This window comes from Triticum aestivum, chromosome 2D, assembly GCF_018294505.1.
Source record: "Triticum aestivum cultivar Chinese Spring chromosome 2D, IWGSC CS RefSeq v2.1, whole genome shotgun sequence".
Lineage (NCBI taxonomy): Eukaryota > Viridiplantae > Streptophyta > Magnoliopsida > Poales > Poaceae > Triticum > Triticum aestivum.
Window position 1 is genome coordinate 31,012,102 of NC_057799.1, and position 21,593 is coordinate 31,033,694.

Here is a 21,593-nt window from a genome sequence, read left to right on the forward strand (position 1 = left end):
GGGAGGCGATAGTGCGCACGACGCGGGCGCGGCGGCTTCTGACCGGCGGGGCGCGTCGGAGTGGACGCTGGTCCAGGCGGGCGCGGCGCCGGCATGTCCTGCGCCCAGGGAGGGGCTGCGGAGTGCTCCGGCGGGTGTCGGTGGCTGGTCCGGTAGCCGTTTCTGGGCCCTGGCGGGGGCGGATTCCGAAGACGATGCGGAAGACGAGGATGATGGAGCGGGGGCAGCTTACGGCTCGTCCCAGTTCTCGGTGGGAGATTTCGTGGCCAGGGCGGAGGAGCTCGGGGGCTCGCTCCATGCAGGCCGGCGGCGAGCGTTTGCGCCTGGAGGTCGTGGCCCTCGTCGGCGTGGATCTCAGGCGGGGGCCGTGCGTCGTGCTGCTCGGCCGGCGACCCCGCGGCCGCGGATGGGAGATCTCGCGGTCCCGGAAGCGGAGGAGGGCCTCCTGCTTCCGGCTGCTCCACAGGGCCCAGGGGAGGCTGCTGCTCCGGCGGCTGTGGTGCTGGTGGAGCTGGCGGCGTGGGGATCGCCTTGCTCTAGGGTTGGGGCTCCGGAGCAGGGGGGCCACGTGGGCCGGGGGGCCAACCAGGCCGCGCGGCCCACTGCTAGCTCGGGTTCGGCCCAAGCGGCAGTGGCCAGCCCGGGTCGGCTACGCCAGGGGCGTCCAGTGTCTTCAGGCAGGAAGCCCAGCCCGCCTGGCCCAGGCCCAGTGGAGAGGGTACTTAAGTGGCTCTGGTTGGCCAAAGGAACCCTAGATCCGATGCTAGGGTTTCCAGCCACTAGATCGGAGGCGCGTCGCTTTGGCCACTCCGCCGGTTCCCTCCTCCCCACCCGCCCCCCGCCGCCCCTCGTGCGTTACTTCGCCAAGGTGGTAGCCATGGGCTCCAAGGCTGACCGGCGGGCAGACAAGCGTCCCCTGCCTCCTCTCGACCCCGCGGCGGAGCGTAGCCATGAGCGAGAGCTTCGTGCGCAGGCCAAGGCGCACGGCGCGGCGCGTGACGGTGAGGCTGGTGGCTAGGGCGCCGCCGTCGTGGTGGTTGAAGGAATAGGAGCGCAAGAAGCTAAAGAAGGAAGAACATCAGAAGAAGGGGCTCGAGCTCAAGCGCTTCGAGGAGATGCTGCAGTTCCAGGGCGACCGGACCGGCGACCCCTACGCGGGGAAGAAGAAGAAAAAGTTCAAGCCTGTGGGGAAGCCAGGCTCCAAGACGCCGTCCTCGTTGCTTGCGGGATCCTCCAAGGGCACGGCGGCCGAGCCTATTCCGGTGGAGGAGGCCGACGACAGGCAGTGTTTCAAGTGCGGCCGGGCTGGGCATTTTCAGAGCACCTGCAAGTTTCAGCATCTTTGCATCCTCTGCTCTCAGGAGGGCCACGTCTCGGCCTGCTGCCCCTCTCGTGGCAAGCCCCTCCTACTGCAGACCATGGGGCACGCTATCCCAGGAGAGGGTTTCTTCTGCCTGCAGTTTCCGGAGGATGCCGATGAAGGACAGAGCGGGTTCGGGGTCAACGCTGCCATCCTCTCCGTGACCCTGGGCTTGCTTTCGAAGGAGCTTTTGGAGGTGGAGTAGCCGCACCTGTTTGAAGGCGCGTGGGACTGGCAGGTGGCCCAAATCGACGCTGACAGTTTCTCGGTGGTCTTCCCAGATCCGGCCATGCTGCGCATGGCAACCCGCAGCGGCAAGCTGTTTCTCTCCATCAACAACATCATCGTCCTCATCCGCGATGCCGTGGCCGACGCGCCTAAAGAGGAAACCATGCCAGAGGTGTGGGTGAAGCTATGGGGCATCCCTCCCTAGCACCGCAAGGTGCACAGGCTGATGGCGGGGCTGACGATGCTGGGCAGACCACTGGTGGCGGATGAGCTGACTTTGATCCATTCTGGCCCCGAGCGGATGCGCTTTGACTGCCGCAAGCCTGAGAAGATGCGGGGATCGGTCCAGATCTGGTTCAACGGGGAAGGTTTCCTCATCAAGATCGAGTCGGAGCTCGATCCACCCCGTCGTGGGGCTCCGGCGCTGCCTCCTCCCCCTCCTCCAAGCAATAACAAGAGCCTGGACAACGGTGACAAAGACAAGCCTCAAGACAAGGGACACGACAAGGACCACAACGCGAGCATGGATGATGACTCCATTGACACTGCAGCCTGGGAGAAGCTCGGCATCAGGGGCGCGGGCTCTCCGGCGGCCCATACTCGACAAGCTCACGTCTCGGCTGCGGTGGTGGGGATGGAGGTGGAGGTGGCAAATCAGTACGGCTCCAACCTGGGGATGGCGTCCCCCCCTTCGGTGGCCTTGCTCGACAAGGGGACGACGGCATCCTGCGACACGGGCGTGCCAGTGGGGGAGCGCACGACACTGGTGCTGTCTGCTAGCACCATCCTCCCATCCTTGCCCAGGTCGCCGGCCTCGGGTGGGCAGCGTGGCAGCAAGAGCGACTCCGTGCGGCAAGCCAAGAAGCTGGCGGGGCACAAGGTGGTCACGGAAGGAATCAGGCCCATGGAGCAGATGGGCGCGCTGCCAACTCCGTGCCAGATGGTGATGGCGCTCGCCTCCCCCTTGAGCAACCCATCGGCGATGTCCTGTTCCAGGAGGCATCCAAGGCGGCGCCGATCGTGCAGGCCAAGCGGTCCAAGGCGGTGGCCGCGGCTTGATGTCTACTACGTAACCTTCTTCTTGTAGACGTTGTTGGGCCTCCAAGTGCAGAGGTTTGTAGGACAGTAGCAAATTTCCCTCAAGTGGATGACCTAAGGTTTATCAATCTGTGGGAGGCGTAGGATGAAGATGGTCTCTCTCAAACAACCCTGCAACCAAATAACAAAGAGTCTCTTGTGTCCCCAACACACCCAATACAATGTGTATAGGTGCACTAGTTCGGCGAAGAGATGGTGATACAAGTGCAATATGGATGATAGTTATAGGTTTTTGTAATCTGAAAATATAAAAACAGCAACGTAACAAGTGGTAAAAGTGGGCGTAAACGGTATTGCAATGCTAGGAAACAAGTCCTAGGGTTCACACTTTCACTAGTGCAAGTTCTCTCAATCAATAATAACATAATTCGATCATATAACTATCCCTCAATATGCAACAAAGAGTCACTCCAAAGTCACTAATAGTGGAGAACAAACGAAGAGATTATGGTAGGGTACGAAACCACCTCAAAGTTATTCTTTCTGATCGATCTATTCAAGAGTCCGTAGTAAAATAACACGAAGCTATTCTTTCCGTTCAATCTATCATAGAGTTCGTACCAGAATAACACCTTAAGATACAAATCAACCAAAACCCTAATGTCACCTAGATACTCCAATGTCACCTCAAGTATCCATGGGTATAATTATATGATATGCATTACACAATCTCAGATTCATCTATTCAAACCAACACAAAGTACTTCAAAGAGTGCCCCAAAGTTTCTACCGGAGAGTCAAGACGAAAACGTGTGCCAACCCCTATGCATAAGTTCACTGAACCCGCAAGTTGATCACCAAAACATACATCAAGTGGATCACGTGATATCCCATTGTCACCACAGATACGCACATGCAAGACATACATAAAGTGTTCTCAAATCCTTAAAGACTCAATCCGATAAAATAACTTCAAAGGGAAAACTCAATCCATTACAAGGGAATAGAGGGGGAGAAACATCATAAGATCCAACTATAATAGCAAAGCTCGCGGTACATCAAGATCGTGCCAAATCAAGAACACGAGAGAGAGAGATCAAACACATAGCTACTAGTATATACCCTCAGCCCCGAGGGTGAACTACTCCCTCCTCATCACGAAGAGCGTCGGGATGATGAAGATGGCCACCGGTGAGGGATCCCGCCGGCAGGGTGCCGGAAGAGGGTCCCGATTGGTTTTTTGTGGCTACAGAGGCTTGCGGCGGCGGAACTCCCAATCTATTCTGCTCCTCGATGTTTTTAGGGTACATGGACATATATAGGCGAAAGAAGTCGGTCAGGGGAGCCACGAGGGGCCCAGGAGGGTGCGGGGCGCGCCCAGGGGGCAGGCGCGCCTCCCTGCCTCGTGGCCACCTCGAAGCTTCTCTGACGTCTACTCCAAGTCTCCTAGATTGCTTCCGTTCCAAAAATAACTCCCCCAAAGGTTTCATTCCGTTTGGACTTCGTTTGATATTCCTTTTCTTCAAAACACTGAAATAGGCAAGAAAACAGCAATTTGGACTGGCCCTCCGGTTAATAGGTTAGTCCCAAAAATAATATAAGTGTATAATAAAGCCCATAAACATCCAAAACGGGTAATATAATAGCATGGAACAATCAAAAATTATAGATACGTTGGAGACGTATCATGGCCCGGTCCGCTCCAGCTCACGCTCCAGGGGCGCCAAGGCGTGTAGGAGATATGCCCTAGAGGCAATAATAAATGTTATTGATTATCTCCTTGTTCATAATTATGTTTATGTTCCATGCTATAACTGCTGTGGTTCCCGAGCCCGTATATCCATAAAGGCTCTGGGGAGAACCCATATGCACGTGTGGAATAATAAACGGTAAAATGTATTCCTAGTCGTGCCTCTAAGACTAGCTCAAGTGTTGCATGATGATTATGTTTTCCCAATCATGGGCATGTCTATGCCAAGCAACTTTGAGGGCACAATGTCAGGAAGGACATTTGTGTTGAATCGACCCGAATTGATGTTATGCTATGAGATTCATTCGTCACAAGTTTATTGGTACATAACACAGAGATGGTTAACGTTTGCATGATTCCTTAGACCATGAGAGTATCGAGTTTCTTCATGCTTGCTTCATGAACTTTGGGGTTTGTTAAACGTCATCCGTAAATGGGTGGCTATTACGGCGGCTTACGGGTTCATGGAAAAGTGTGTCAAGTAACTTGATAGCTCAAGATTGGGATTTGCTCCTCCGACGATGGAGAGATATCTCTGGGCCCTCTCGGTGTTACGGTATCCATCATCGTCTGGCCAGACACTTTGTGATTTGATCACGGGGATGCCGGAATACGATAACGAGAAAAGAGAACAATACCGGTAACGAGGTAACTAGCATAGTGGACAAGTTGTTGATCCACGGGAATGCCAACATGTCTCACCTCGGGTATTTGTAACATATCGCGAAGCAACAGGAATAGCACACGGCAACTGGAGGTTCACTCGAATATTTATTCGTGTGGGTATAGGGGTCAATATGGGTGTCCACGGCTCCGATGTTGATCATTGATCGGAAGGGGTTCCGGGTCATGTCTATACTTCACCGAACCTATAGGGTCACACGCTTAAGGGTCATCTATCTGCTGAATACTAGACAGGGAGTCTGAGAGAAAATCACCGAAAAAGTTTCGGACACCGAAAAGTTTCGGACAGCGGAATCGTACCGCAGAGAGAGGTCATCGGATAAGTTTCGATGATACCGAAAAGTTGTTTCGGGATACACCATTAAGTCAAATTGGTTTCGGCACATGCCTGATAATTCTTGGAGGATGCCAGAATCATTCTGGAAGCTTTTTGGAATTTTCTGAGATAAAAACCGGAAATGTTCCGGAGCTGCCGGAGCCACTTCAGATGCGTTTCGCAGATGAAAATCACTAAAACCGGAATTGTTTCGGAACGCGTTGAAAATCATTTTAGTGGGTACTGGAAATGTTCTTAGCCCACATAAATATTTTCAGTTCGATCAGACGCTGAAAAATGTCGTCGTGAATAGTGAAAATCAGCTTTATGGTTACTTTATGGAAAGCCACCTTTTGGGGCTTTGCTCCAAAAGATCTTGGGGATGACATGGATGGATAGGAGCCATTTTTTGGGCCCCTCATGGGGGTGTGGCCGGCCACATGGGGTATCCCCCCTTGGGGACCCTCTTGTTCCTTGGTTTCACTCCTAGGTCCTTGTGGAAGGACTTCATTCATGTGCATTTTGGGTTTTTTGTGAAACTACCCTACCCCCTTGGGATTTCCTATAAATAGAGGTGGAGGGGCAGCCCTCCACACTCATCCCTTGCTCTCATACACATGCCATGCATTATCTGGCTTCTTCTCTCCCTCCCACGAAAAGAGTTTCGTAGAGCCGTAAGGCTGTCTGGGTTCCGGCAGGAACTAGTTCTGGACGGCGAAGCCCTGCCGGATAGATGACACCGTATGTGTGCAACTCTGTAGAGAGATCGTAGTTTCGGTCTTAGTTCGTGAGTGCCTCCCGAAGGGCTGTCCGTGTGACCGTCCGAGTTTCGAAGGTCCTCCCGAAGGGCTGTCCGAGTGACCGTTCGAGTTTCGAAGGTCCTCCCGAAGGGCTGTCCGCGACACCGTCCGGGGGGGCTGTTCGACCGCCTCCCGGAGGGCTGTCTGAGGAGCAGATGAGGGTATACATCCTCGCGGTTGGGAGGTTGTAAATCCTAGCTGCGGGGATCTGCACCGCCGATCGTCATCGACTCTACTTCCCGCTGCGCTACGAGTCGGTAACGAAAAAGATCAAACCATGTATGCAGTCTCCATAGTGGTCCTGGGCTGGTGCGTAGGTCGGAAAATTTTTGTTTTCTGTCGCGTTCCCCTACAGTGGCATCAAGAGCCATGCTATGCGTAGATGCAGGTTTCGATCTAGAATACATGGAGATGTATGGGTATTGCATAATATAATTAGGTAGTAGATGAGATCTATTGCTGAAAATTATTTATGCGGGTGACAGATGAAATCTGTTACCCGAGGTTCTTGTTGCTTCCCTAGAATTTGCGTTTGCTCAATCTCGAGACAGCATGGTGGAATTTGACAAAGTTCTGGCAATCCGTGATCCTGATTGATCATGGAAGTGCTATCAGTTCTTTGGGTTCTGCCGTAGTCAAAAGAAAGATGAAATTCGCAGATGAAAGGGCATTGCAGATATGATCTGCACGGGGGTCATGCGTATGACGAAGTTTAGTATGGGGCTCGAGATTTAATTATCCCGTGTTTCATACACCCCGAGATGTTAATCTAGCAACTTGAATAATCATACTTGATGATAAAACGTTGGTCGCTGCGGTTTAAGTCAAAACCATAGAAGCCACGTAAAATAAATTTTGCATAAACCGATTAGAGGCGTCTAACTTGGTTTTGCAGGATGTGCATATGATGTGGTATAGCAGTGCTCATACTAATTCGATTATGTATGAGATGACTATATGATGTAATTTGATTAACATGACCTGCGTGTCATGATTCGGCATGATGGTTGGAGCCATATGATTGCACTTTAATGACCTGCGTGTCAACCTTGTTGTAATGCATTATTTTGTTAGCTATAGAGATAGCAATATTATCTGGTGCATCGACAAGGTGGTGGCAATCTTCGCGAAGGGGAACACCGACGCGAATGCCGAAGACGAAGAAATGAAAGACTTCTCCGTCAGAAAGGGCTATACCATATCATGCTATTATGAATTGCCTGAGATGTTTATCCCTTATGATGCACCCTTCTTGATTGCGCGGTAGTCGCTTTTATTAGGGTGATCTCTCACTTAAAATACCAAGTAGTTAGTGTTCTCCCAAGTGTAGCACCGTCACGGCACCTATCTTTTCGGGGTGCGCCGTGTCACACGGGTACGAACGATTAGAGAAGTGTGAGGCGGGTGAGTTGAGACCTCGCAGCGAGATCACTTGGTTGTCTTGACGTTCAGGCATGACCGTCATGAGCTCGGAACACACGCATCGAAAGATGAACAAGAGTCACATAGAGATGTGATTGGCAAGTTGGCCTACCGGTTGAGATTTTTCGTCATCAGTGGTGTTACACCAATGGCGAACAATTGAAATGTGGGTCTTGTATCACTCACAATCAATTTTGAGAGATATTGATTTGAGTGGGAGCACACTGTTGAATTAACATGTTTAATTCTTAGTGCAATTAATTATGAACATTGTCTAAGTGTTATATGCAAAATAGTTGTAGAATAATGGCTCGCGTTTCCACCTTCCCTGTTAAAATTGAATAGCTGTTAAATATTTGGTTAAAACTTTACGATTGGTACCGTAATATGAGGATTGTCCTCAAAAGTGCCGAGAAGGACTTTGTCCTATCGCATGCTTTCCGTATCCTCCCGCTAATGCTATGGATCATGTGACTCTTGTCCTTTGATCCAAAAGCTATAATTCCGTTTCAGTCAAGTGCAATATGTTTGCTTCCATGAAACCCAAACTTCGAAAGTTGGGATAGTTATATGATATTCATGGAACTGAAAATTATTTTCAGATACAAACAAAGCAATGTTTGTTTGCAAGTATTAGTAAAAGTGTTTACTATGCATTTGACTGTTGGGAAAGGGATCCAGAAGAACGACTGTCGAAAGGTGAATAAAACAACAACTTAAAGAGAAAGGAAGTGTCCAAAGGGTGTTAGTATGACTTACACGCCTAGGAAGTCCGGGGCTAACGCCACTCTTAAGTTGGGTGCTTCTTTTGCGAGTAGGAGAAATACTAAAAGTTAAACTGTTAGAAGTATAAAGGCAGAAAGAAAGATGACTGGAATATCCAGCTCATGTATGAATGTCATACAAGTTTTTGATGTGTAGTAGGCTGTTCAAAGATATAGTTCTTGGGAATTATGGTTAAACATGTTAATCACTAATTCTTGGGTATTGTGAGTTAATCACAAAGATACCCGCTCGATTGCATTCAATTGCGAATCACTGTAAGAGCTACTGTGGCCTAAAAAGACTAGCCAGAAATGAGGTTAAGGCATACACAGGGAACATAGTAAATGTTACTATACCTTCCATTGGTGTATTGCCGTCTGTATTTATTTTCATAATTCATTTAGAGTTTTACAAACTCTAGCCCATTGCATAAGGTATCTTGCAAGAAGGTTGTTCATAAGAGAACCTTTTATGTTCGATGTTATGAATAACAGAAGGGCCATACTTTCATTATGAATGAGATGTATGTTATGAATATTGATAATAATACAATACCTCTGGGTTTACTTTCATAATTCATTTTAGAGTTTCATACACTCTAGCCCATTGCACAATGTTTGTTGCAAAAGAGTTGTTCATAAAAACAACAATTGTTGTTAAGTATTATGAATAACATGAAGGGCCATGCTTCCATCCAAGATGGGACGTATGTTATGAATATTGAGGGTAATATGATACATCCATAACACTGACGCTAAATGTCGCAAGACTAAAAGAATACCACACAAGTGTGGCACTACATTTGGTCACATTGGAGAAACCCGCATGGAAAATTCCATTATGATGGATTTTGAAGTCTTTTTGATTTTGAATCAACTGACAATTGCAACTTTCCTCCGAAAAGTGAAGTGACTAAAATACCGTTCACAGGCCATAAGGAATGAACAACAAACTTATTAGTGATCATACATTTGATGTGTGTAGTCCGATAAGTGTTGTTAGTGGTGGATTTATTTATCTTCAGAAATGACTCAAGTAGATATATGGATATTTACTTGATGAGACGTAAGTCTGGATCTTTTGAAATCATTCGAAAGGTTTTCAAAAATGAAGTAGAAGTTATTGTAACAAGAAAATTATGTTTCTGCAATTTGATTGCACAAAGGAATATTTGAGTTACATGTTTAGCGAATGTCTGATGAGTTGTGAAAGGGGTTTCATAACTTGCACCTCCCGGAACACCACTACAAGTGAAAAGTCGGTAAGGTCAAAGATGACATAAATAAATTTGCCATTATCCTTTTTAAAGTGATGCTTTAGAGACTGCGGCTTTTACACTGAAAAGAGCTACATCGGGTCTGTTGAAATGAAGCCATGGTATGGTACGCCCAACCATGTTGTATCTTTTCTTAACATTTGGAATATGGGGCTTGTGTAAAAGGTTACAAACCTATTCCAAATCAGACAAGTGCTACTTTGTAGGTTATCCCAAGTCATTGGGTATTCCTCCCTCACTATACCGAGGCAAATAGGTTTGCCACAAAGAACGGTATGCTTTTAAAGAGAATGGTTCTTTCTAAAAGGTGAGTGGGAGAATAGTGCAACTCGACGAGATAAACAGTATCTTCATCAGATCAAAGGAAAGAGACCTTGGAAGTAATTCCAGAGTTTCCTACTGCGACTGATACGGAAGTCTCTACAATAAAATGTATGAACTTCGGTCGAACTTGCAGCTGAACCACGTAGGCAAGGCTCGTGCAAACCTCTCAGGTGCGCAAACGAGATATTGTTGTTAGACAACATTATACCTACGATACACAAGGAAGCGTTGATGGGCCCTGACTCCAGAATTGGCTAAATGCCAATACAATCCGAGTTAGTTTCAACATAAGTGATTCAAGATTAAAACCTTGATACACCTTTCGGAAGACTTAGAGTCTAACGAATATTTATGGAACTTAAAACTGATACGGATAAAAATGTTTTATCCATAAAGCTCGACTTGTTGAAATAACAAGTTCAAGAGTTGACTACGATGAGGTTGTTTTCATCGTAGCGATGCTTAAAGTCGGTTCGGGTTGAACTAGCAATTAATACATATTTCAATCATGAGATATGAAACATGGATGATAAAAGGATTTCCATCTGATGGAAATGAAAGCTAGGACTTGTATATGATACAGTCCAAAGTAATTTGTCGATCCAGAGGATGCTAGTAGGTATGCAAACTTCAGAGTTCCAGCAATGGACAGAAGAGAGCAAAATGGAGTTGGAATCTTCGTGTTTTGATGAAATGGTCAAAGGGGTTTTGACTTCATCAATGGGTAACGAAGATGCTTGTAATTCAAGAAAGTAAGTGGGAGCGTAATAATATTTCTAAAAACCTTATGTGCTTGGCACATTGGTAATTGGAAATAAATTTCTTGACACAAATTAGGACTTCATTTGAAAATAGTTTTTCGATGAAGTGCTTAGGCTAAATAGCCTCAATATTAGGCATGATGATCTATGGAGATAGATTTACCTAACGGCGCTAAGCAATGAATACATATTGACAAGATGCTAAAACCTTTTAGCATTTAAAACGCCAAGGAGTGATTCTTGCCAAAGTCACATGGAAAGAGTTTTTGCAAGACTCGGTGTCCCAAAACACTGATGAGTAAAATACATGATGCAGATTCCACACACTTTTGTGTTTGGATTAATCATGTATTCCATGGTATGTAAAACAACCAGATATGTCCGATACTCCCAAGGTGTTGCGAGTATGGATACCAAAGTGATCAAATTACTGATCATGGGACAACAGTGAAAGATGTCACAGAGTACTAGAGTAAGTACTGATGACATGGTTTTCTCGCAAGCAGAGATCATGAAGAGTTCGTTGTAAAATGTTACATCGATACAGTCTTCATCTTTTCTCCATGCGATTTTCGATTTAAATTAAGGGTTTTGTGTAACACACAATGTGGTGGCACAGTTAGTTGGAATTTGTTCAAGCTAGTTACTGTGGCGAATTCTATAACAAGGGCTAAGTATGTTGACGCTTTAGAAGCGACAAAGAAGATGTTGAATCATATAGTTCATTCATGAACTTAGTATAGTTCAAAGATGGCTTTTGACAATGGGACACTACTGCAGGTAGTTGCTCCATAACTCAGTCTGAGGAATCCAGGTTCGACCTGTGATTCACATACATACAAAGCCAAGTCCACACAAAATATGAATTTTGTGAAAACGCGAGGACATGCAAAGATACACACGGAACTGAAGTCGTCAGATCCGTTGGACATCAGGCTATACCACAAGCGAAGCATATTTACACCGGTGTGCCACAGGTGTGAAGTGCATTAGCATAAGCTAGATTATTGTCTCTAGTGCAAGTGGGAGTCTGTAGGAGATATGCCCTAGAGGCAATAATAAATGTTATTGATTATCTCCTTGTTCATAATTATGTTTATGTTCCATGCTATAACTGCTGTGGTTCCCGAGCCTGTATATCCATAAAGGCTCTGGGGAGAACCCATATGCATGTGTGGAATAATAAACGGTAAAATGTATTCCTAGTCGTGCCTCTAAGACTAGCTCAAGTGTTGCATGATGATTATGTTTTCCCAATCATGGGCATGTCTATGCCAAGCAACTTTGAGGGCACAATGTCAGGAAGGACATTTGTGTTGAATCGACCCGAATTGATGTTATGCTATGAGATTCATTCGTCACAAGTTTATTGGTACATAACACAGAGATGGTTAACGTTTGCATGATTCCTTAGACCATGAGAGTATCGAGTTTCTTCATGCTTGCTTCATGAACTTTGGGGTTTGTTAAACGTCATCCGTAAATGGGTGGCTATTACGGCGGCTTACGGGTTCATGGAAAAGTGTGTCAAGTAACTTGATAGCTCAAGATTGGGATTTGCTCCTCCGACGATGGAGAGATATCTCTGGGCCCTCTCGGTGTTACGGTATCCATCATCGTCTGGCCAGACACTTTGTGATTTGATCACGGGGATGCCGGAATACGATAACGAGAAAAGAGAACAATACCGGTAACGAGGTAACTAGCATAGTGGACAAGTTGTTGATCCACGGGAATGCCAACATGTCTCACCTCGGGTATTTGTAACATATCGCGAAGCAACAGGAATAGCACACGGCAACTGGATGTTCACTCGAATATTTATTCGTGTGGGTATAGGGGTCAATATGGGTGTCCACGGCTCCGATGTTGATCATTGATCGGAAGGGGTTCCGGGTCATGTCTATACTTCACCGAACCTATAGGGTCACACGCTTAAGGGTCATCTATCTGCTGAATACTAGACAGGGAGTCTGAGAGAAAATCACCGAAAAAGTTTCGGACACCGAAAAGTTCCGGACAGCGGAATCGTACCGCAGAGAGAGGTCATCGGATAAGTTTCGATGATACCGAAAAGTTGTTTCGGGATACACCATTAAGTCAAATTGGTTTCGGCACATGCCTGATAATTCTTGGAGGATGCCAGAATCATTCTGGAAGCTTTTTGGAATTTTCTGAAATAAAAACCGGAAATGTTCCGGAGCTGCCGGAGCCACTTCAGATGCGTTTCGCATATGAAAATCACTAAAACCGGAATTGTTTCGGAACGCGTTGAAAATCATTTTAGTGGGTACTGGGAATGTTCTTAGCCCACATAGATATTTTCAGTTCGATCAGACGCTGAAAAATGTCGTCGTGAATAGTGAAAATCAGCTTTATGGTTACTTTATGGAAAGCCACCTTTTGGGGCTTTGCTCCAAAAGATCTTGGGGATGACATGGATGGATAGGAGCCATTTTTTGGGCCCCTCATGGGGGTGTGGCCGGCCACATGGGGTATCCCCCCTTGGGGACCCTCTTGTTCCTTGGTTTCACTCCTAGGTCCTTGTGGAAGGACTTCATTCATGTGCATTTTGGGTTTTTTTGTGAAACTACCCTACCCCCTTGGGATTTCCTATAAATAGAGGTGGAGGGGCAGCCCTCCACACTCATCCCTTGCTCTCATACACATGCCATGCATTATCTGGCTTCTTCTCTCCCTCCCACGAAAAGAGTTTCGTAGAGCCGTAAGGCTGTCTGGGTTCCGGCAGGAACTAGTTCTGGACGGCGAAGCCCTGCCGGATAGATGACACCGTATGTGTGCAAATCTGTAGAGAGATCGTAGTTTCGGTCTTAGTTCGTGAGTGCCTCCCGAAGGGCTGTCCGTGTGACCGTCTGAGTTTCGAAGGTCCTCCCGAAGGGCTGTCCGAGTGACCGTTCGAGTTTCGAAGGTCCTCCCGAAGGGCTGTCCGCGACACCGTCCGGGGGGGCTATTCGACCGCCTCCCGGAGGGCTGTCTGAGGAGCAGATGAGGGTATACATCCTCGCGGTTGGGAGGTTGTAAATCCTAGCTGCGGGGATCTGCACCGCCGATCGTCATCGACTCTACTTCCCGCTGCGCTACGAGTCGGTAACGAAAAAGATCAAACCATGTATGCAGTCTCCATAGTGGTCCTGGGCTGGTGCGTAGGTCGGAAAATTTTTGTTTTCTGTCGCGTTCCCCTACAAGGCGAGCCTGCCAGTGATGCAGAGGGCTCAACTCATCCAGGCTCAGAAGAATCTTGAGATCTCAGGTAACCCTCCCCCGCGCTTTACGATTCTGAACTCATTTTCTGATGATCATCTTAGTGAGGTGTTGGAGGAGAGTGGGGTGGACGTGCCGTGCCATGGGGGCACGCGCGAGCTGTTACCTCTGTTGCGAGCGACAGAGCAGGCGCAAGTGGCAATCGCAGCTGCGGCTGCAGCGCATGTGGATCAGCTGGTGCAGGAGGCAGGGGCCTCTCAAGCACTTGCGATCCGGCCTGATGAGGCGGTGCTAGCAACAAGGGTTGCCCCCCTCCCTCGCCTTGCAGGGCCAAGGTGAGGCATGTGGCCAAAGCGGTGTCCTCGCGGGGCATCTGCCTTAGTAATAGGATTATTTAGATGCGGGCTATATTTTGGAATATCCGTGGGTTCGGCCACGTGGGTCGTCGATCCCAGCTGAAGGAGTACATGCGGAGGGAGGGAGTTGATATCATAGCCTTGCAGGAGACCATAAAGCTAGACTTTCGTCATCATGAGTTGCTTGTTATCGATCCCCTGGAGAGGTTCACCTGGAACCATCTAGCTGCGTCTGGGCACTGAGGGGGCATGCTTCTTGGCTTTGACCAAGCAGTTTATGAGGTGCTTGCATGGGATGCAGGCACCTTTTTCCTTGCCGGCCACATTTGCCACCGTCAGTCTCAGAGGGAGCTGGTGGTGATTCAGGTCTACGGACCAGCGGATCACGCGCGATCGGCCGAGTTTTTGGGCGAATTGCAATCGAAGGTGCTCTCGGTGAGCTCTTCGCTTATTCCACTTGTGGTCGGGGGTGACTTTAATCTAATCCGCTCGAGAGCGAACAAAAACAACGGCAACATTAACTGGACAAGGGTGTCTATGTTTAACAATTCCATCGCCTCCATGGCTATCCGGGAGGTGGCCAGGTCAGGGGCTCGCTATACTTGGACGAACAAACAGTTGGCCCCGGTACGTTCGGTGCTACATAGAGTGTTCATCTCTCCCGACTGGGAGTTGATGTACCCTCTATCCTCGCTCGTCGCTGAGACCAGGATCGGGTCAGACCACGTGCCACTAATCCTCTCCTCAGAGGAGGACAGGATTCGGCGTAGCCCTCGGTTTTTCTTCGAAACGGCTTGGTTCAAAAATCCCGACTTCGACTCCATCTTCAGGGAGAGGTGGAATTCCCGTGTTAGTCAGGTGGGATACCAGCGGGGCCCGATGGATTTCTGGATTGCGGCAGGGAGCCGCCTTCGGGCTAGTCTTAAGGGCTGGGGGGCTAACTTGGGCCGTCAGGACAGAACTCTCAGGGAGGGTATCCTAGCCGAGATTGCGCGCCTCGACCAACAGGCGGACGCGCGGCCTTTTTGTAAACAAGAATGGGCTCGTCGCTTCGCGTGGAAGAGGAATACTGGAGGCGTCGGGGAGGCCTTAAGTGGATGCTCAAAGGGGACGCTAACACAAAATACTTCCACGCCCACGCAAACGGGAGACGACATAGATGTGCAATCCTTCGCTTGCAGTCTGATCAGGGGTTGCTGCTGGCGCAGGCAGACGTAGTGCGCCACGTTTATGACTTCTACGTCCAACTGATGGGGACGAGCGAGGAGCAGCGAGCTGTGGTGCACGCTGACCTATGGGACCCTTCCCAGCTCGTCTCCGATCGGGAAATGAGGAGCTGGGGCTCGCCTTTTTGCCCGAGGAGATCGATGCGGCTCTTAGGAGCATGAAAACTGATACAGCGCCAGGCCCGGACGGGTGGCCTGTGGCCATGTTCAAACACTTTTGGTCGATCCTGCAAGGGCCAGTGTTCGAGGTGTGTAACGGTTTTATGCGCAGGACGGTAGATATATCCCGGCTCAATTTTGGGATCCTTTCGCTTATCCCTAAGGTGGCAGGTGCGGATAGCATCCGTCAATTTAGGCCTATCGCGCTTATTAACGTTCCGTTTAAGATATGTTCCAAAGCTACCACCACCCGTCTTTTCCCAATTGCTCAACGTACCATTAGGCGTACCCAAACGGCCTTCATCCGCAGCTGTAACATCTTGGAGGGCTCTCTTGCGCTGTAGGAGATCATTCATGAACTTAAACGAACAAAGGAACCGGCCATCCTTCTTAAATTAGACTTCAAAAAAGCGTATGATCGCATGAATTGGAACTTTCTGCGTCAGGTCCTGCTAAGCCAAGGTTTCTCGGCCATGTGGGTCCACCGAGTCATGCAGCTGGTCTTGGGTGGCCAGACTGCGATCTCGGTCAACGGGGAAGTAGGGAACTTTTTCCGGAACAAGCGGGGACTGCGTCAGGGCGACCCCATGTCACCGCTTCTGTTCAATTTTGTGGTAGATGCCCTGCAGCTATGCTTAGGAGGGCCACCACGGCTGGCCACATCAAGGGCGTGGTCGGTCACCTTATCCCAGGGGGGATCTCGCACTTGCAGTATGCAGACAACACCCTGCTACTGTTCTAGCCGGATGATCACAGTATTGCAACGGTGAAAGCAATGTTGTCTATGGGGATAGATAGCGAGGAGGGGCGACGCATCGCTAACCTTCTCAACTGTAAAGTGGGAAAGTTCCCCTTTACATACTTAGGCCTGCCTCTAGCGCCACGCAGAGTGACGATAGATGAGTGGGCTCCTTTAACTGGGAAAGTGGGAAAGAAACGTGAGTCCTTGGCGTGGCAAGTTCATGTCCTCCGCGGCAAGACTTGTCCTAACACTAGTAGAAAACAGGGCTTTGGTCACAGCGTAATATTCACATTAGTCACGGTTACATTACGAACCGGGACTAATGTGAGCATTAGTACCGGTTCGAGCGGCTGAAGGCATTAGTCCCGGTTCAAATGGGCCCTTTAGTCCCGGTTTGAGACACGAACCGGGACAAAAGGGCATCGCACCCTTTAGTCCCGGTTCGTATCTCAAACCGGGACTAAAGATTAGCCTTTAGTCCCGGCTTGAGACACGAACAGGGACTAAAGGGTGCGATGCCCCTTTAGTCCCAGTTCGTGTCTCAAACCGGGACTGAAGGGCCCATTTCTCAAACTCTACCCCCACCACCCCCCCCCTAATCGCCATTTCAGTTTTGGAAAAAACAAAAGAAAATGATAAAAGCTTCAAAAAATAAAATCCTTCGAGTAGTAGTTATATTACTACATCTACTAGTTAGGAAAATTAAAAACATAAATTTGGACATGTTTTGCAAAAAAGTGTCATGAAAATGTAAAACGGCTATAACTTTTGCATACGATATCGGAAAAAACATATAATACATCAAAATGTTCAGAACGAAAATCCGCATCCGATTTTGATGGCCTGCGGCCTGTTTGCAAATTTTTAGAATCCTCTAATTCCAAAAGAAAAAATATATGCTCAAATTTCAGTTTTTTTGAATTTTGGTTAAATCTGGTCAAACTACTTATTCAAGAAGTATTACTGTTACTAAATAATTATTCAAGAATATTAATGTTACTAAATAATTATTTCAATTTTTTGAATTTTGGTCAAATCTGGTCAAACTGTGGTCAAACTATGGTCAAACTACTTACTTAAGAAATATTAGTGTTACTAAATAATTATTCAAGGATATTAGTGTTACTAAATAATTATTTCAATTTTTTGAATTTTGGTCAAATCTAGTCGAACTACTTACTCAACAAATATTAGTGTTACTAAATAATTATTAAGAATATTAGTGTTACTAAATAATTATTTCAATTTTTTTTTGAATTTTGGTCAAATCTGGTCAAACTGTGGTCAAACTACTTACTCAAGAAATATTAGTGTTACTAAATAATTATTGTTTTTAAGAATAATAGTTTCAAACTCAAACAGTGTAACGTGTGACTTCATGCTCAAGCTAAACTCCTGAGGGTTAATAGGATTGACATCTTACTATTGTCAGGAAAACAAGAAGTGCAGACTTGGAAACGAGGGGGAATAGAACCCGGAAGTTAAGCGTGCTCAGGCTGGAGTAGTGAGAGGATGAGTGACCGTCCGAGAAATTATATGTTTTGGAATGATGGGGGTGATTAGAGATTAGAGGTTAAATTGAGCAGTGACGAGGGTGATTAGAGATTAAAATAATTCAGAAATTTGAAAATCGGCAAAAAAATTCAAAAAATCATAAAATTTTCTTTAGTCCCGGTTGGTGTTACCAATCGGGACTAAAGGTGGACCTCCAGGCAGCGGCCACATGGAGGACCTTTAGTCCCGGTTCGTATAAAAACCGGGACTAAAGGGGGGGCCTTTAGTACCAACCCTTTAGTCCCGGTTCCAGAACCGAGACTAAAGGCCCTCTAGAACCGAGACAAATGGCCCTTTTTCTACTAGTGTAACCAACTCTAGCCTTTCCTCGCTTCCTATGTTCGCAATGGGCTTGTTCCTACTGGCTGAGGGGGTTCATGCCAAACTGGACACGCCGCGTGCTCGTTTCTTTTGGGAAGGGACGGGCCTCAAACGCAAATACCACATGATCAAATGGGCTGCTGTTTGTAGGCCCAAATCCCTGGGAGGATTAGGTATCACTAACACCAGACTACAAAATATTGCGCTCATGTGTAAGTGGATCTGGAAGCTCTCGCAAGGGGCGACGGGCTTATGGGCTGATATCCTACGGGCCAAGTATTTCCCGAACGGGAATTTCTTTGAAGGGGAAGCAAGGGGCTCCCCTTTCTGGCAAGACTTGCAGCCCATCAGACCCGCTTTTGACCAAGGGGCCAAATTCAACGTCGGCAACGGACGTTCCACCCGTTTCTGGATAGATTTTTGGGTGGGCACTCGACCACTCAGGGAAGACTTCCCAGAGTTGTATGCTCTCGCGGCGCATCCAAATCAAAGGGTGGCAGAGGCTTTGGCTTTCCCACAGGCCATCGCCTTCTGCCGTAACCTTAACGAGCAGGAATCAGCAAGGTGGGGCGCTTTGTTGGAACTGGTGACCCCGTGGAGCTTACCGAGGAGCCCGACAGGGTGTCATGGCACCTCAACGGCTCCGGGAAGTTCACCGTCAAATCCTTATACCACAAACTGTGCCAAGGGACGGTACAGAGAGAGGTGAAAGGACTTTGTCAAGCTCGCGTCCTGCTGAAGATCAAAATTTTTCTTTGGCAATTGTTCCGGGACCGTCTCCCCACGTCCATCAACATAGCAAAACGGGATGGCCCGGCAACGGGCCCATGCGCGCTATGTGGGAACCCTGAGAACGCAAACCACGTCTTCTTCCTCTGTCCCCTCGCGCGGTTTGCTTGGAGTGCAGTACGCGAGGCTGCTGGGGTCCCCTGGGACCCGCGTTCCTCTTCCGAACTCATGGAACTCCTCGATTCGGTTCAGGGTCAGCACAAACGTGTGCTATGGGCTAGTATTGGGGCGATGTTATGGTCCTTATGGCTCACACGCAACAAATTTACCATTAAAGGATCGTTCCCGTCGCACCCGGCTAATATTATATGCAAATGCTCTATCCTCTTGCAGCAATGGAGTCCGTTGGCGAAGCAGAAGGACTCTGAACTCATGAAGCTTGCACAAGTTTGCGTGCACCAGGTCTACGTGGCGGCTAGGGAGCCGGCGATGCCTACCTAATGGTGGGCTGGTTATTTTGTTAGCGAGCCTGCGCGCTCTTAGTCATGGGCTTCGGCCATCTAATCCGCTCGCTGCCCGGCTTTGAACGCTGCCCATACTTCAGTTTCTAGCTATGCCGTGGCTTTTGGTTTGTCCATGTAACGTCCAACCTCTTGACACTATGCCTGTTTATTGTGGGCTTTATTAATTTAAAGCCGGACGCCCCTTGCATATTGGGCACTATTAGGCGCCGGCGCGCCGGTCCAACCTTTCGGCCGGTCTGCTGCTAGCCACCCGATATAAAAGCTGAACTGTCAGATCTTGTGTCATTTTCCTTTTTCCCTCCGTCTTTCTACCTCGCATGCATAGAAAAAAAACATAATGAACGTCACTGATCCTTGTCTGTGCGACCTCGAAACTCGCTGGCTCCACACCATTCGCCGCTCGCCGGTTGCAACAAAAAATGACAACCCCAATTTGGAAAGCAAAACACATGGTTCCAGCAAATAATTTATATGGTTTGAACAAATAATTTATATGGTTCCAGCAAATAACTGATATGGTTCTAGCAAACAATCAAGTGTTTCCAGCAAAAATGATGTGTTTCCAGCAAGACACATTGATTTGGTTCCAGCAAAAAACAAACATGGTTTCAACAAAAAATTTCATATAGTTCCAGCAAAACTAAAAAGGGGGGTTCCAGCAAAAAAAATCAATGCAGCAAAAAAAGTCATGGCGTCGCCATCGTAGCGACCCCAACACCATCCTCGCCGATTGCAGCAGGGTCAAAAAGCTGGTTCCGCCAAAAATCCAGTGTAGCAAAAAACATGGCACCCCCGCCGTCGTGGCGCCCAGCACTATCCTCACCTGTTGCAGCAAATCGAGAAACTGATTCCAGCAAAAATCAAGTGTTTCCAGCAAAAAAAAGCCACTTACCGCAGCCCACCACCATCCTCGCCGGTTGAAGCAAATTCCCGCGCCGGTTCCAGCATCACATCTCACTGGTCGCAACGCCTTACCTCGGACATCGCCGCCGGTCCAAGGACGCAATAGGCTCCGCCGCACGGCCTCGCATCCATGGGCGCGGCTCACTGCGGCCGCAGGAGCAGCTCGCCGCGGAGGCGTTTGGTGGAGCAGAGCCATGGCAGGGATAAAGAAACAGAATGTGGTGGTGGCCATGGCCGGCCGGCATCGCGTCGCCGGTGGCAGAGGATATCCGATCTCGTCGGCGGCGTGCGAGACGAGGTGGAGCAGAGCGGAGGAGATGGGAGCGTCACCTGAGATGAGATTAAGTGGATGTGGTCGTTTGAGCTGAGAAGATAAGATGAAGGGAGGGCGGTGGACGGTCCCACTTGAGATGCGTACACGTGACGCCCGTGCGTGACCGGGCGCAATTTTGAGCCGGTCCGCCGGGTACAAGCGTTTACCTTGCATATTCGTTTAAAAAAAAGAATGAGATGGTAAGGAGATTCGCCTAGGATCACCTATAGGGACTCAGGATGCAAATGAGAGACTTTGCTTCTTTACCCAACGACCAGGTCAGATAAGGGATAACGAGGGCAGCCATGGAAAGGAGTAAAAAGAATAAAAGGAAAGACACACAAACCTGATATGTTTGTGGTATTTGCTATGTGGTGTACCCAAGATGAATCCGTCATCATCCGTTTAATAATCGCATAAAAATCTGGATGTTCAGCGCTCAAACCCAAAGTTAAAGCTCGTTAGATTTTACCAAATCAAAGTTTGTTAATTTCATGCAAAAAGTCGGCTAGGTTCAGTTTTATAAGAACCACCTGTTCTACCTCTTCGCCGAGTTCTTTATTCCGTACTTGTCAGAGATGCTTATTTTCCGAGTTCTGTGTCATTGCCGAGTTGTTTTTACCTTGCACTCGGCTTCCTCTTCTTTTGCCGAGTCCAACTCGGCAAACAAGTAAGCACTGGGCAACCTTGCCGATTCTACCACGTGACACATGTGTTGAGCAATCCAAAGAATTCAAAAAAAAAAAAAACCTTGCCGATTCTAGTAGGAATTGTTTCAGCTCTTAAGAAAAGTAATTGACTCTAGTAAATATCAATGAAA